Source organism: Motacilla alba, chromosome Z (genome assembly GCF_015832195.1).
Source record: "Motacilla alba alba isolate MOTALB_02 chromosome Z, Motacilla_alba_V1.0_pri, whole genome shotgun sequence".
Classification (NCBI taxonomy): domain Eukaryota; kingdom Metazoa; phylum Chordata; class Aves; order Passeriformes; family Motacillidae; genus Motacilla; species Motacilla alba.
The window spans coordinates 15,173,865-15,186,783 of record NC_052046.1 but is presented as its reverse complement, the minus strand read 5'-3'; the positions used below and the strand labels follow the sequence as shown (position 1 = coordinate 15,186,783).

The 12,919-nt window shown below is 40.6% G+C and overlaps 1 protein-coding gene across 2 annotated transcripts in view; it reads right to left on the bottom strand.

Moving 5' to 3' along the window:
* Nucleotides 1-12,919, bottom strand: part of PARP8 (poly(ADP-ribose) polymerase family member 8) — a 114,008-nt gene that overhangs the window by 88,255 nt on the left and 12,834 nt on the right. The gene's annotated exons all lie outside the window — the stretch shown is intronic.

Sequence of the window (12,919 nt, the reverse complement as noted above, 5' to 3'; positions counted from 1 at the left end):
GTGCTCTCTGCATAAAAACATGAGTCTGAAGGAGCAGATGTTACAGCAGGCATCACATCTTGGGCATCAGAGGAACCAGAAGGTGTATGCCTAATGAAATCCAAACCAGACCACAAGGGAGCAAGGCAAGATGCTCATGGCTTTCTCTGTCAGAAAGTCTACGGCATACAGCGATGTCTGCAATGGCAAATATATAAATATAACAGATGAGGCAAAGCGAGCTAAAACCAAGGGAGAATGAAATGTTCTGACTGACAGGGGAGATAAGCAAGTGAGGGCAGTGAGTTACAGTTCTCCTGAAACATCTCACAGATTATTAACTATTAGGCACCGAAGAGAGCAGTTTTGTACTGTGGTTAATTTGACCTAAACACTGGGCTGCCACCAACAAGAAAGTCTCCCTTCTCTCCCCTCATCACTCTCCATGTTCCCAAGAATCAGCAACCTATCTCATCTCTCCCTTGTACTGCATATAAAAACTGTGTAGCCATAATCACCAGTTCTCTAGCAAATCAAGGCACTGGTGGAAGTGAAGGAGAATCAATATAGCTGTATAACCCTCTTTACCAGGATGTAATGAAAAAGCTGCCTTTGGGCAGCAGTCTGGGCTAGGCTGGATTGCTCACAATGAGAAACCACACTCTGGAACTGCACAGCCTCTGCACCCACATTTCCCTAAATACTTCATTCATTTCAGCCTTGCATTTGCATTATCTGCCTTAGATTTTCCAATCTGGGGAGTTGTACACATGAGAAACCATCTTGTTTATGAAGATGTTTTCCCCATCTGGTATCAAAACTGCAACAAAAAGCTTTCATATGTATCAAGGAATGTCAGAACCCCTGAGAGAATAACTTGCATGGCCACAAGCATGAACTGTGAAATTTTCTCCTTATAAGTCATCAAAAAGCTAAGCCATGAAAAGTCAGGTCCTAAGATATATATCCACAGAGATTTAAAGTACCAACTGCATATGTAGTTCCTATATATTCCCAAAGAAAAAAAGGAATGCAAATATCGCTCAAGAAAAGAAAAAAAAAAGAAAAGAAAAGAAAAAAAAGTTTGCTAGACAAATAAATGGACTACCATACAATTCTCACAATAGCCACAGCAGGTGAGTACCGAGTTCAGCTGGGGAAGCTGAGATCATCTGGTGCTGAAATTGCAACTGCTCTTGTTGCCTGAACCTCAGACATCATAACAATGACACATTTTAACAGTTATGGTTTTATATTAACGAAATAAAGTCATTAATCTCAGAATGCTACTATGAAGTAAAATCAAATTATTCCCATGCAATACTGGTGAAATTGAGGTACTAATTGATACTTAAAATATGCATGGCCACCAGGGGCATATACTCTAGTCTTGCTTTTGTGAGAACAAATATTTTCTGCAACAAACTGAACTCACCAGACTGATCATTTGGTCTGTGACCACACCAAGGTTAAGGATATGAGAGCTGAGAGGCACAAAATAAAGAGAAATAATATTTTACCAACACAGTTTAATATCATGTACTACAAAACAGGAACTCTGCTGCTTAGAACATACTAATCTTTCAGCCAAATCTCAGTTGTAAAGTCACCATGTAAACAACTACATATCTTCTATGCTCATCACATTCTGGCAACACACTATGAGGTCCTACCCATACGTGCCTTTGAAACTGATAGTTCCTTCCTCAAAACTGCTACACAGAGCTATCATCTTCCCCAACAAGTGTTTCAGCCTTCCTTTTAGCCCACAGGCCCAGGACCTCTGTGATTCTGTGTGGGGTTTGCTGTGTGGGTGACAATTACTGCAGCTAGAGAAAGTGAGCACTGCACAGTATCAGCAGTACCCCTCCACCAAATTTACAGTCTCCATGTAGATACATAAAATCCAAAGAAGGACAAGACAGCAGAGGCAACATGCAGGAGAGACAGCGTGAGGGGAAAAAAGGTATCTGCACTGGTCATCTTAAGGCTGTAGTTTTACAGATTGAAAAATGCACGTAAAACTGAAAGCATGGCAAAAAATTGTAAAGAAAGAAGGACAGGGCACAAGTGAAAACTGAAAATGCTGTCTGCAGAGCTATGGGTGAATCTGTGTGCATAAAATACCAGTATTCTGTTCTGCCTTTATGAACTGCCTCTATTTTTATGTATAACAGCTGCTTTTCACTCTCAAAATACACTGAACTGTGCTCCTTCCACTAAGAGAAGAGCAATAACAACTACTAATTTGTCAGGGAGAAAAAAATAGCCAACACAGTAACTAAGAAGTAGTAAGTAACAAGCATGGTTACTTCAACACACAATGGCTTTTGTGATTTCTCTGGAAAAGGTGTTAAGTCTGGAAATAAATAATTTGCAAACAGCATAGAGTCCAGGCCGCAATGTTGTATTCTGAGATCTCTGGGGGACTGCGGGTAAGGACACATGGACAGAAGTGCCAAGCCAAAGACAGGCTGAAGTAGGGTTTTCCAGCAAGCCAGCAAGCTCCAAGTTTCAAGATCAGCCTGGAATCTGGGAAGGTGGTTTATACATCAGCAACGAGCCTGACCCTGATTCGAGGCCATAGGATGTTCACAGCAGCAAAGAAAAGACAGTGAGTCCCTGTGTATAACATAGGCTAAATCAAACAAAACTGAGACAAGAAACCCATGTTGAACCTACCCTCTACTTGCTTCCTTTACCTCTCACTCGACAGCTACTTATTAAAACATAAAGATTCCCTAGTGATGAAGGTCTGGAAACAAATGTTAATCAGCAGTGCAGAGTCCGTGGCATCAGCAGGAGCTCCATGACCGGTAGGTCAGCTGGTTCCAAATGTGTAAGGGTCACAACAGAGTGGCCATTCCCAGGGAATACAGGAAATAAAAGAGTGGCAGCCTCTACAAAACCCAAAGAAAGGCAGAAGCTGCTATTATATAACCCAAACACCATCTCCTACTGTCTGTACAGTACCAAGCAGAGGTAACAGCAGCCCTGCAGCTTTCCTTGTTTTGTCCTGGAATCCAACTCACTGTCCTGATTTACCATTTTCTCACTGCCACCCACTTTCTCACTACCTTGCTTTTGGAAGAGAACTCACACCAGTCAAGAGCTGAAGCTAGTACCACATCTGAGCTGTTTCTAAAAGTCCTCTTCTGAATTAAAGCGCATGGCCGAGAAACTGCTTGTCTGAAAGATCCTGATCTAGCTAGGGAGACTTATCAGACACTGCTGGGTCAAAGGTGAGACAACAGTGCATTTCAAAACCACCATGGGTGACCAGGTAGACTTCTTTATGAAAGACAAGGACAAAAAAAATAACTTGGGAACATTTCTTTAAGGAGGACAGCTGAATCCATATTCGGACCATGTCTAGGATATACAATAATCTATTCCTGTCAAAGTATTTCTAACACTATTTTCTATTTCTATCCAAAACAACATTTACAACACAAAATGCCTTCTATGCAGAAAACATGATAGTAGAAACAGTTTTCATGAAAGGAGAAGTATTTAATATCAAGAACTACTTTGTGAAGAAAAGCCTCAGCTTCCATAGAAAGAGTAGCCAAACACCTGCGATATTTTATAACCCAAAGACTTGGTAACATATATCTATCTACAGATAGACAGAGGCCATGTTCCCAGCAGAATTTGAGCACTTACGGTTAAAAGGGAGAAAGGTTAGGAGTCTAACATTTGGTACAGAAAACATACATCTGGGATTCCTATGCAAGCAAAGAACACACCAAGAGCATGACCATTACACCCTCCCTGCCCTTCATATACAGCATTCAGCATAGCTGGAACAGAGCTGCTGCTCTGCCTGCAAATGTGACTACCTACAGTCCTCACTGATCACTGATCACACAGTTTCAGCAGCAGATTTTCAACAGTTTGGAAGGGATGCTGTTAAGAAAAGCACTGGCAGCAGCCACTTACATACACCTTATTCCTCTTGAAGAAAACAGGAAACTCTTCAAAGAATAGGAGCTGGGGGGGTTGATATTCCCAGTGCTACCTTCAGAGACAGAAGCTGCCTCTAACCCACAGCCTGTCAATGCTCTAAAGATGTGTATCAGACACTTTTCTTTTCTTTAGGAAACATAAACAGATAATGGGACCATATATTTTAATTCTGAAGTGTCTCAGCACTGATGGATTAAATACATGACATAAAAATGTCAATCATCTTTCTTTCAGGTGTACTATGTATCTCTGGGTTGCCATTGCTACCAGAAGACTTGAAGTAAGAAAGAAGATCTGAATTAAATAATACTCTCCCTCAGACATATTCTTTCCTACGCCTATTGAACAGAAGTGATCTAATATTTAAATTAAAGTGAATCAGTAAAGGAAAATAGCTCTTGGTCACGTGAACAAATCCTCTGAAGAATAAAATGCATAATGATGTCCTAACCTGACTTGATTTCTCTGAACCCAGAGAAGTGCACTTGGTGTCTCATTTCACCAGAGTTTAATTTCATGCAGATTAGTAGCTAGATCTATACAAAACATGAGGGATAGAAATTAAACAATCTTAGGAACAGATACAAGTATTTGGTTAATATGCTTCAATTGTACTTTAAAACATTTTAAGGATTTTATGCAAAAATAGATGCATAGCAATGGTTCCAATTAAGGATCACTGATCTGCAGTCTAAAATGTGGTAAAGACAGCACAGAAGTTGATTCTTTTTGCTTTGTTATAATTCCTTCAAACTTTATTGATTTCCCAGGAAATAGTTCACAAATCACATGGTGTTAGTGAGGGCAGAAAGGGACTTGCTGAGCGGTGAATAATTACCAACTTATTTCCTTCTTCATGGAGGAGGAAAAACTCCAGAAATGCCAGTGTCAGGCAGACTGACACATATCATACTAGCTTATGTGTTATCCATTCCTTGAATTGTACGTGTGAAAATATGGCATTGTACAGATTTTGGCTGGGCTTAAGTTAGTTTTCTTCACAATAGCTTGTACAATGCTGTGTTTTGGGTATGTGACCAGGAGAGACCAGTCTAACTCTTTCACAGAGGGTTGAAGAAGACTGCAACAAGGAGAGGGCAAAATATCAACAGGGAATTCATGCTCCTTGGAAAGATGTTGAAGAATCATTTGCACAAGAAAGATGTGGACCTGTTGGAATAGGTCCAGCGAAGGCCACAAAAACTCATCCCAGGGCTAGGAGCACCTCTCATATGAGTACAGGCTGAGGGATTCGAGCGGTCAGCCTGGAGAAGAGAAGGCTCTGGGGAGACCCCACTGTAACCTTCCAGTACCAGAAGGGGGCCTATGAAAAAGAAAGAACATGATTTTTTACACAGGTAGATAGGGACAGGACAAGGGAGAATACCTTCAAACTAAAAGATGGTAGGTTTAGATTAGCTACTGGGAGGAAATTCTTCACTATGAGAGTGGTGAGGCACTGGCACAGGCTGCCTAGAGCGGTGGTGGATGCCCCATCCTTGGTAGTGTTCAACAATGGGTTGGGTGTGGCTTTGAGCAACCTCGTGTAGAGAGAAGTGTCCCTGCAAGTGTCCCTGCCCATCTTGGAACAAGATGCTATTTAAGGTCCACTCCAACCCAAACCATTCTATGATTCTGTGATGACCACTGCTGGTAACACAGGGCTCTTCTAGGTATTGCTGGGCAGTGCTTATACAGCATCAAATAAGTGGTGGGGGTGGGCAAGAGTCTAGGAGAGGGCACAGCCAGCATAGCCAACCCCAAGTCACTCTGCCTGGGGCCAGCAAGTCACTGGCAGTGCCCTGTGGGGCTGAGCTGCCCCATGGTATTCACTGAGACAACAAAAGGAGGATGGATGCTTCTAAGAGTATAGGCTGTGAACTTGGATTTCATAGAGCAGGCACTTCATATAGCAGCTCTTCAAGTATTTATGTAAAATTTCAAATACATGCAGATGTGCTTTTCTTATCTCCCTTCACGATTTTAACTCATGCAGGTCCGAGAACAACTGTGTATCTCCAGCTTTGAAGGAACTTTGAAAACCATTAAGGATAACATATTTTCAATGATAACCAGGCTTGTTTCAGGCGTTACTTTTGGAATACTGTGATAACTTCTTTTAAAATACACATAACAGACTAGCAACCAACCCACACCCCATGTGGCTCACCTTATTTCCCATGTACTACTGCTGATGCCTTTTTTGGGACTACCTAAAACCAGAGACCAGACAAAATTAAGAGAATAAAAAGCAGTAATACTTATTGAAGAGCCTTCAGGTACATTTAGAGCAGACAGAGCCCACGCAGGGTCTAGACAAAAAAAATGGATGGGGGATCAGGGGTTTTCACACTTTTATAAGTTCAATCTATTTGCATATTGGGAGTTAATCTTCCAATTACAGCTTCAGGTACTGAAGTAATTTACTTCAAGTTTGCTCCCCCTCAAATCACTTTTGTTTGCATTTTCAGGGCCTGAGACAGTGAGGTGTCCTTGATTCCCAGGCCTAGAGAGGAATTGTTTTGTCTGACCGAAATGGGAAAGCAGTAGCTAACACTCCAAATGGATTTTAGTGTTATACACTAAAGAATTGGAGCATAACAAATACATGAAAAATATAAAAGCTAAAATCCTAAGGCATCACCACAGGCCTCATTGCAAGCCCTTATCTGATCATTCCCTGCAGCAACCTGTTATATGAGTAAATTTATGTGAATCTGGATTACAATCCTTATTTAAAATCCCACTGACAGATGTTACAAGCACTACAAATGCTTCAGTTTTATGCGTGCAAATATGCAAGTATTTTGTTTTCAGACTGAAGACAAGAAGGCAAAGTATTTTAATAAGAAACCTACACTATATACACCCAAATGGCTTTGTATAATTAATTCAATTTTAATTTGTTTGCCTGAAACGAAAATGTTAGTTCAGCCAGGAGTTAGATCTAGTGATTATACTACAGTTTGCAATCACACTTACAAGTTATAGGGACAGAAATTAATTTAAAATCCAATTTTGAATCTGATCATGGCCACCATTAAAAATATCCTACAATTTTATCAAACTGTAATGTTTGGGGTGCACTTTGTCCAACAGATTATCTTTAGTTTTCTTTTTTTTAAAAAATAAAATCTAAAATGGGCCAATCATTTCTAAGAATGAGACTAATTAAGACTATCCTTTTACCCTTTTACCCTTTTTTATGAAAAAATATATATTTATTTGCCAGACCTGGAGGCCTCAAGCTTTAGATCAAGAACATAATATTAAGAGAAAGATGATGTTCCAGGTATCTATCCATACAGACTTTTCTCCATAATACATGCTGATAAAACCTGTCTTATCCTCCAGAGCAGCACTGAATACATATGAACCTACAGATTCTCATTTTTACTCTATTTTGTTGCTGTGTAGTCCATTTTCTCCCAAAAGCTTAAAAGTTTATTCTTCCCTTCATGCCTAGCCTATCAATATGGAATGCTACATTTTCTTAGAATATAATACATTCCTCTCCTTTTTTCTCAAGAGTGTTACTTTCCTTTTTCCCTGAGACACTGTCTTTCTTCACATGCTCATACTGGCATCATTTTCTCTCTGACTCAAGCTCTCACACTTATCTTTCCATTTCCCCTTCCAAATCACATGTTTATCTCCTTGTCGCTCCCCCTGCCCTTTCTACTAATAGCCAGCCATCTTCAGTTCCCTCAGTTTCTCCAGTGGTGTCTCCTGATTAACCCTTTCTGTGCACCCATACCTGGCTCTCAAACAGTAAGGTAGCTCCAGCACACCCACCTGAGCACTGGTTTTGTGTGTCTGGTCTGAGCTATGCTCTCATGTCAGATTTCCAATCTGCTTAGCTGCCAAAAGGTGTGAGGCTGGACATGAGGCAATGATAGATCATTATTCCTGAAATATCCCAAAGCATTCCAGTAAAGCCAGGGACACCCCCTAATGTCACTAAACCTTTTCATCTGTAGATTTTGTAACAAGACAACAGCATTCACTGAGTAATGAGACATTCACCAAAGCTACATTAGGACAAGACTTGCATAATCATATTGTTTTAAAATTGGTAGAACAGCACTCCTCATCGAGAGCCACAGACATCCATGCTGATGCAATGGTATGTCACTTTTCCCCATTCCATTAGATACCACTTTAAACATTAATTTCAAATACCTTAATGCAACTATATGCATTCTTACAGTATAGATGCTTGAGTTCATAAGCTACATTATGTCCTCAGTGCAATACCCAGCTGTGAAAGACAAGCTCATCCAGACCTTCTCCTCCATTATCTCTAACCTTTTTAAAACATACCATCAGAAGGGGAGAACACAAAAGAGCAGAACAGGTTCTAAACTACGCTGTACCAAGGCAGCAGCCTGAGGTGAAGCTGTAGAATGCGATATATAGATTTGGAGATCACAACGCACAGACTTTACTGGGGGGGTGGGGGGGGGGAGGGCGGGAAGAATCAACTGTTATTTTTCTTTAGTGCTTAAACACACTGAGGTTGTGGGTTCAATCACCATATGGGCCATTCACTTAGGAGCTGGACTTGAGGATCCTTGTGGATCAAGCATTTTTCTACCATGTTTGTGGGTCGTCCCTTTCAACCCAGAAAATTCTGTCATCTGTGAAATATATCTAAAGATGTTAAAGGCCTGATGTCACAATTCAGTGGCACCTGAATCTCACACAGAGAGTATGCTGGACAATGCACTGTCATTTTACTCAAGACACCACAGTAAGACATCAATCAAGGCAATCTCACAACTGCCCTGTATTAAAAGATGGATTTAGAGCAAAATCCCATTGAAAAATACAGGAACCCTGTGCTGACTGACTCAGTTAAATTTCACTTCACCAACAGAATTCTTTAGATGACCCAGGAGACAAAAGACTGAATGCTCATTAAAAAGTCTTTGACATCTCCATTCCTAACCAGCCATCTCCACCAAGCTACTCCACCTATGCTACTGCTCCAAAGCATTCTTTCAAGCTGCCAGCATCCTAGCAGCCCAAAAATCCTTACAAAAGGATTTAGGACACTGGGACCAAAGTTTAGATAAGGTAAAAGGTAAAAAATGAGAAAAGACTTGACAATGCAGAGGTTTTAAAAAAATTTTAGGCTCTATTTTCATGCTGCTACAGCCTAATTGTGGGGCTGGATTGTGCTGTCTCACAGTTGAGCACCCTGACACCTCTACCCTGGGAACAGATCAGGATCATACACCAGTGAATGGAGGGCAACCACTAGAACAAAACATTGTCATATTTTGAAACAAAAAGGGCCTGCATAGATACCTGACTGGTATGACTCTGGACAGGAGCCAAGTATGTAAATTCCCTGGGAGTGAAAGTCCTGACACAAGCCTGGCAGCTCTTCCTATTGGACAACTTTGCAAAGCCTCTCCTCAGCACCCTGACAGTCCCACCCAGAGCTGGGTGCCCATAATGTCCGCTCCAGTACGCAGGAAACCAGAGAAAGGCCAGTACACCTTAAGAGATAGGTGCTGTAAGACCTGAGTAAGTTACTTTTCAAATTATTCAAAAGACCAACAAGTGTAAGCTTCCCTGACCCAAGCGTCCCACTGCCTTCTTACTAGTACATGGGCACTTGCTTGGCATGTTCAGCCATCTTCACTGTCAGTGGAAAATAAAGTTCTGCATTTTATTTTAAAAGAAGCATGTTTCTACCATGCTGTTTTTTAAGACAACTCTGCAGGCACATTTGCCACTTTACTAAATGTAACTGTGAAGCAGCTGGTTATGAAATAATGCAAAATGAATTTCTCAAAATGCTATTGTTGACATTGACTACGTGATATGGTCAATCTTAATGAAAATTACATTAAGAAATCAGAAAGTACCTTGAGCCTCTGTAAATAAATACATGTTATGCTTAAACGTAAGGTGGGGCAGGGGGTGGCTAGCTAGATAAATACCCACGGTACACAGATAGATACACTGGGTTAGGTTCTTGGAGTGTAAACAAAGCCAGTATCATTGCTTCAACTTTATGCAGATGATTGCAGCTACAGAAATAATCAAAGCAATTTGACCTATAAATGAGATTATTTCTAAATTAAATTTGGCCAGAAGTTAAAAATTTTCCTGAATTACTCCAATAAACTTTAACTGAAAAAAAATGGAACAGTAAAGGTAAAAAAATACCATATAAAATAAATTAAACTGTGCTTTCTCTTCAGTTAAGCTTATGTCATCTCATCAGTTTCCTTTCATAGTCCAGACATGGAGAGGATCAGGCAAAATGAAGAAACCTTTTATATATTCTGTTTCAGTCAACATACTGATCAGCAGCAAAATGAAAATGTTTCTGTGATAATCTCCTGAAATTTATCAAGTACAATAATAAAAACCTCAGCAGTTCTGACCAATTGACTTGAAAATTGAAGCAATCTAGGTAGGAAAGTCCCAACATCACCCCAGTCCACTCAGCCTTCACCTCACCAACCAAGCATTTTTTCAGTACAGTATATTATGTAGTTAGTTCATCATAAGCATATTGCAATCATTAGACATTGAAATCACTGAAGTTTGAGAGCTGTAAAGGATTCTCACTCAGTCAGTAGCAGCTAATATCCCCATCACTGCCATAATATGCCACTGCAGAGCTATGGGCTGCACCCAGCAAGGAACTGAAGGATATTAGGGGTAGAACACCTCAACTACTTTATCTATCTGAGCCTTAAACACGCATCAGTCAGATGCATAAAATATTACTTTTTGAATTTTAGGTAGAAAATTTGAATCAAGTGCGGTATTAGTCATGCTCAGCCCTTCAGATTAAAATAATACAAAGCCTGGGATTGTATCTCTTAAGGAAATAACACTACTATAGCATGTAATACATCCAGCTTCAAACTCTTGCCAGAATTATTTACCACCATTAAAAATAAATTTAAAATAACTTAAAGAAAATAAGAGGTAAACATATAATGAGAAAATAGATATTTTCATTGTCCTTATTGTCATTTAACATATATTAATTGTAGAGGAAAGTACATCTTACTCTGTCTTTGCCGTGTAACACAATTGCTATAATAAAGACGCCTTCCCCACACAGGCAGGCTTGCACCTTAAACTGGTGTAACAGAGCTGAATATCGACCTGTGGTCTTTCTTTGCCCTACTTCCTCCTGATTTCGCTTCTGTAGTCCTTCATGCAACAGCAGCAGCAACAAAAAGGAAACAGTGAACCTCTTCCTGTGACAAGGATCTTCCACCTTCAGTCACATATTAGCAACACCCTAAGCAATGTTGCAGAACCTCTGCCAGCCTCAGGGCCACTGTAACAACTTAGCAGGGAAATGAAGGGCAAAATTCATTTGCATGCATATTTAAAAAAAAAAAAAACACACATATTTGAATCAAGAAGAAAATGAAAGGGGGAAAGAAAAACTTATTATGAAGAGCTCAGATGTATTCAGATCTATAAATCCTCTGAGAAAGGACAGAACGCTAAAGAGAAAGCAGACACCATTTGCCAAAAATCAATGTGTGTGCACACACTGGATATGGTCTGGAGTGGCTGCATATGCTGCAGGTTGGTTCATGCTAGATTACTGCGTAAGATTAGCAATGCCAAAGAGATACTTTCTGCATAGCTCCTCTTAAGTAGCAAATATTTAATGCTTAACTTGAAGGACTCCAAGACCTCAGGGAAGCAGAGGCAATAAAAAAGATCTGCGATCCTTCTTCAACTCCTTTCTTCACAGATTTCACTGATACTGAACTTAGAGAATTCCTTCTATTTGTCTGGCAAACCTTTTGCTGACAATGAAAGGTTTTCCCCAGACTCAGTATTATTTCTTACAAGTTAATTGTTTATTTTACTTGTTCTGACTTCCACCAAACTGCCCTGCAGGGTTTTGCTATCTGCCAGCCTGCCACTAGTCCTCAAGTCCCTCTTGCCCTAAGAGTGGAGGAGAGCAGCCGTTTGGAAGTGCAGGCTCCCGTGGCAGACTGCCAGGCTCTGTCCCACAGACAGCAGAGTAGCTCACCAGGGGCAGCTCTCTGTCCTGCTCTGAAAGCTCTGAAAAAGACAGTCACTGCAGGTGGATGCCAGTGCACTAAGGGAGGTGTGACAGAGCAGCCTTCGGGGAGGGTGCAGGCGCAAGAGTTTCACACTCTCACCATTTCCGTGGCTGTGCAGGGCATGGTCCATGGCTCACCCCTCCACCTGTACTTACTGGTACACCCTCCAGCAGATTTCCTGGGCACTACAGGTGCTGTGTGTGGAGGGCATACCTCATCACACTCTGCCTTTGGGGCTGGTGATCTGCACAAGAGGCAAACCTGGTTTTCAAGCCTGACGCTTAAAGAAATCACAGACATACCCAAGGTGTCCAGTTCATACTAGTGAAACTCCACTATCAGGACTCCACTAACAAGAGAAGTAATTCATCTGTGACTTACACTATTATAAATCAAAACAGAATCCAACCAAAGAAAAGCTCAAACCTTACAGTGAGTAAAAAGTCACTATCAAGCAGTCCTATTACTGAAATAAATATACATGAAAAGAACATTGTCAGGATCACCAAAGTGAGTACTGTGAGTGAACACCCTCAGCATCCAAAGTGACAATTAAGAGCACCAAGTACCTACTGAACTATGCATTGTTACTGATCAAAACATCAGATTTCCTTTATTTAGAGGAACAGAATTTAAAAATAGTTACTGGAAAGAGACTCTCAAAAGTCTACAGAGGTTGCTTGTTAAAGTGTAAGGAGCCTGTAATTGAAGAATGGGAAACCATGTAGGCAACACTGGGTTTATTTCCTTTGCCATTCTATTTTGCATTTTCTATCATGCTAAAAGCATGCAGCTTCTACTGGATCAAGGTAAAATTCACTCTTACACCTGTGCAGCATCTGCAGTTAAAGATCTGAAATACATACCACTTCCAAACATCTAAGTAAGCTTAGACTTACTTAGGT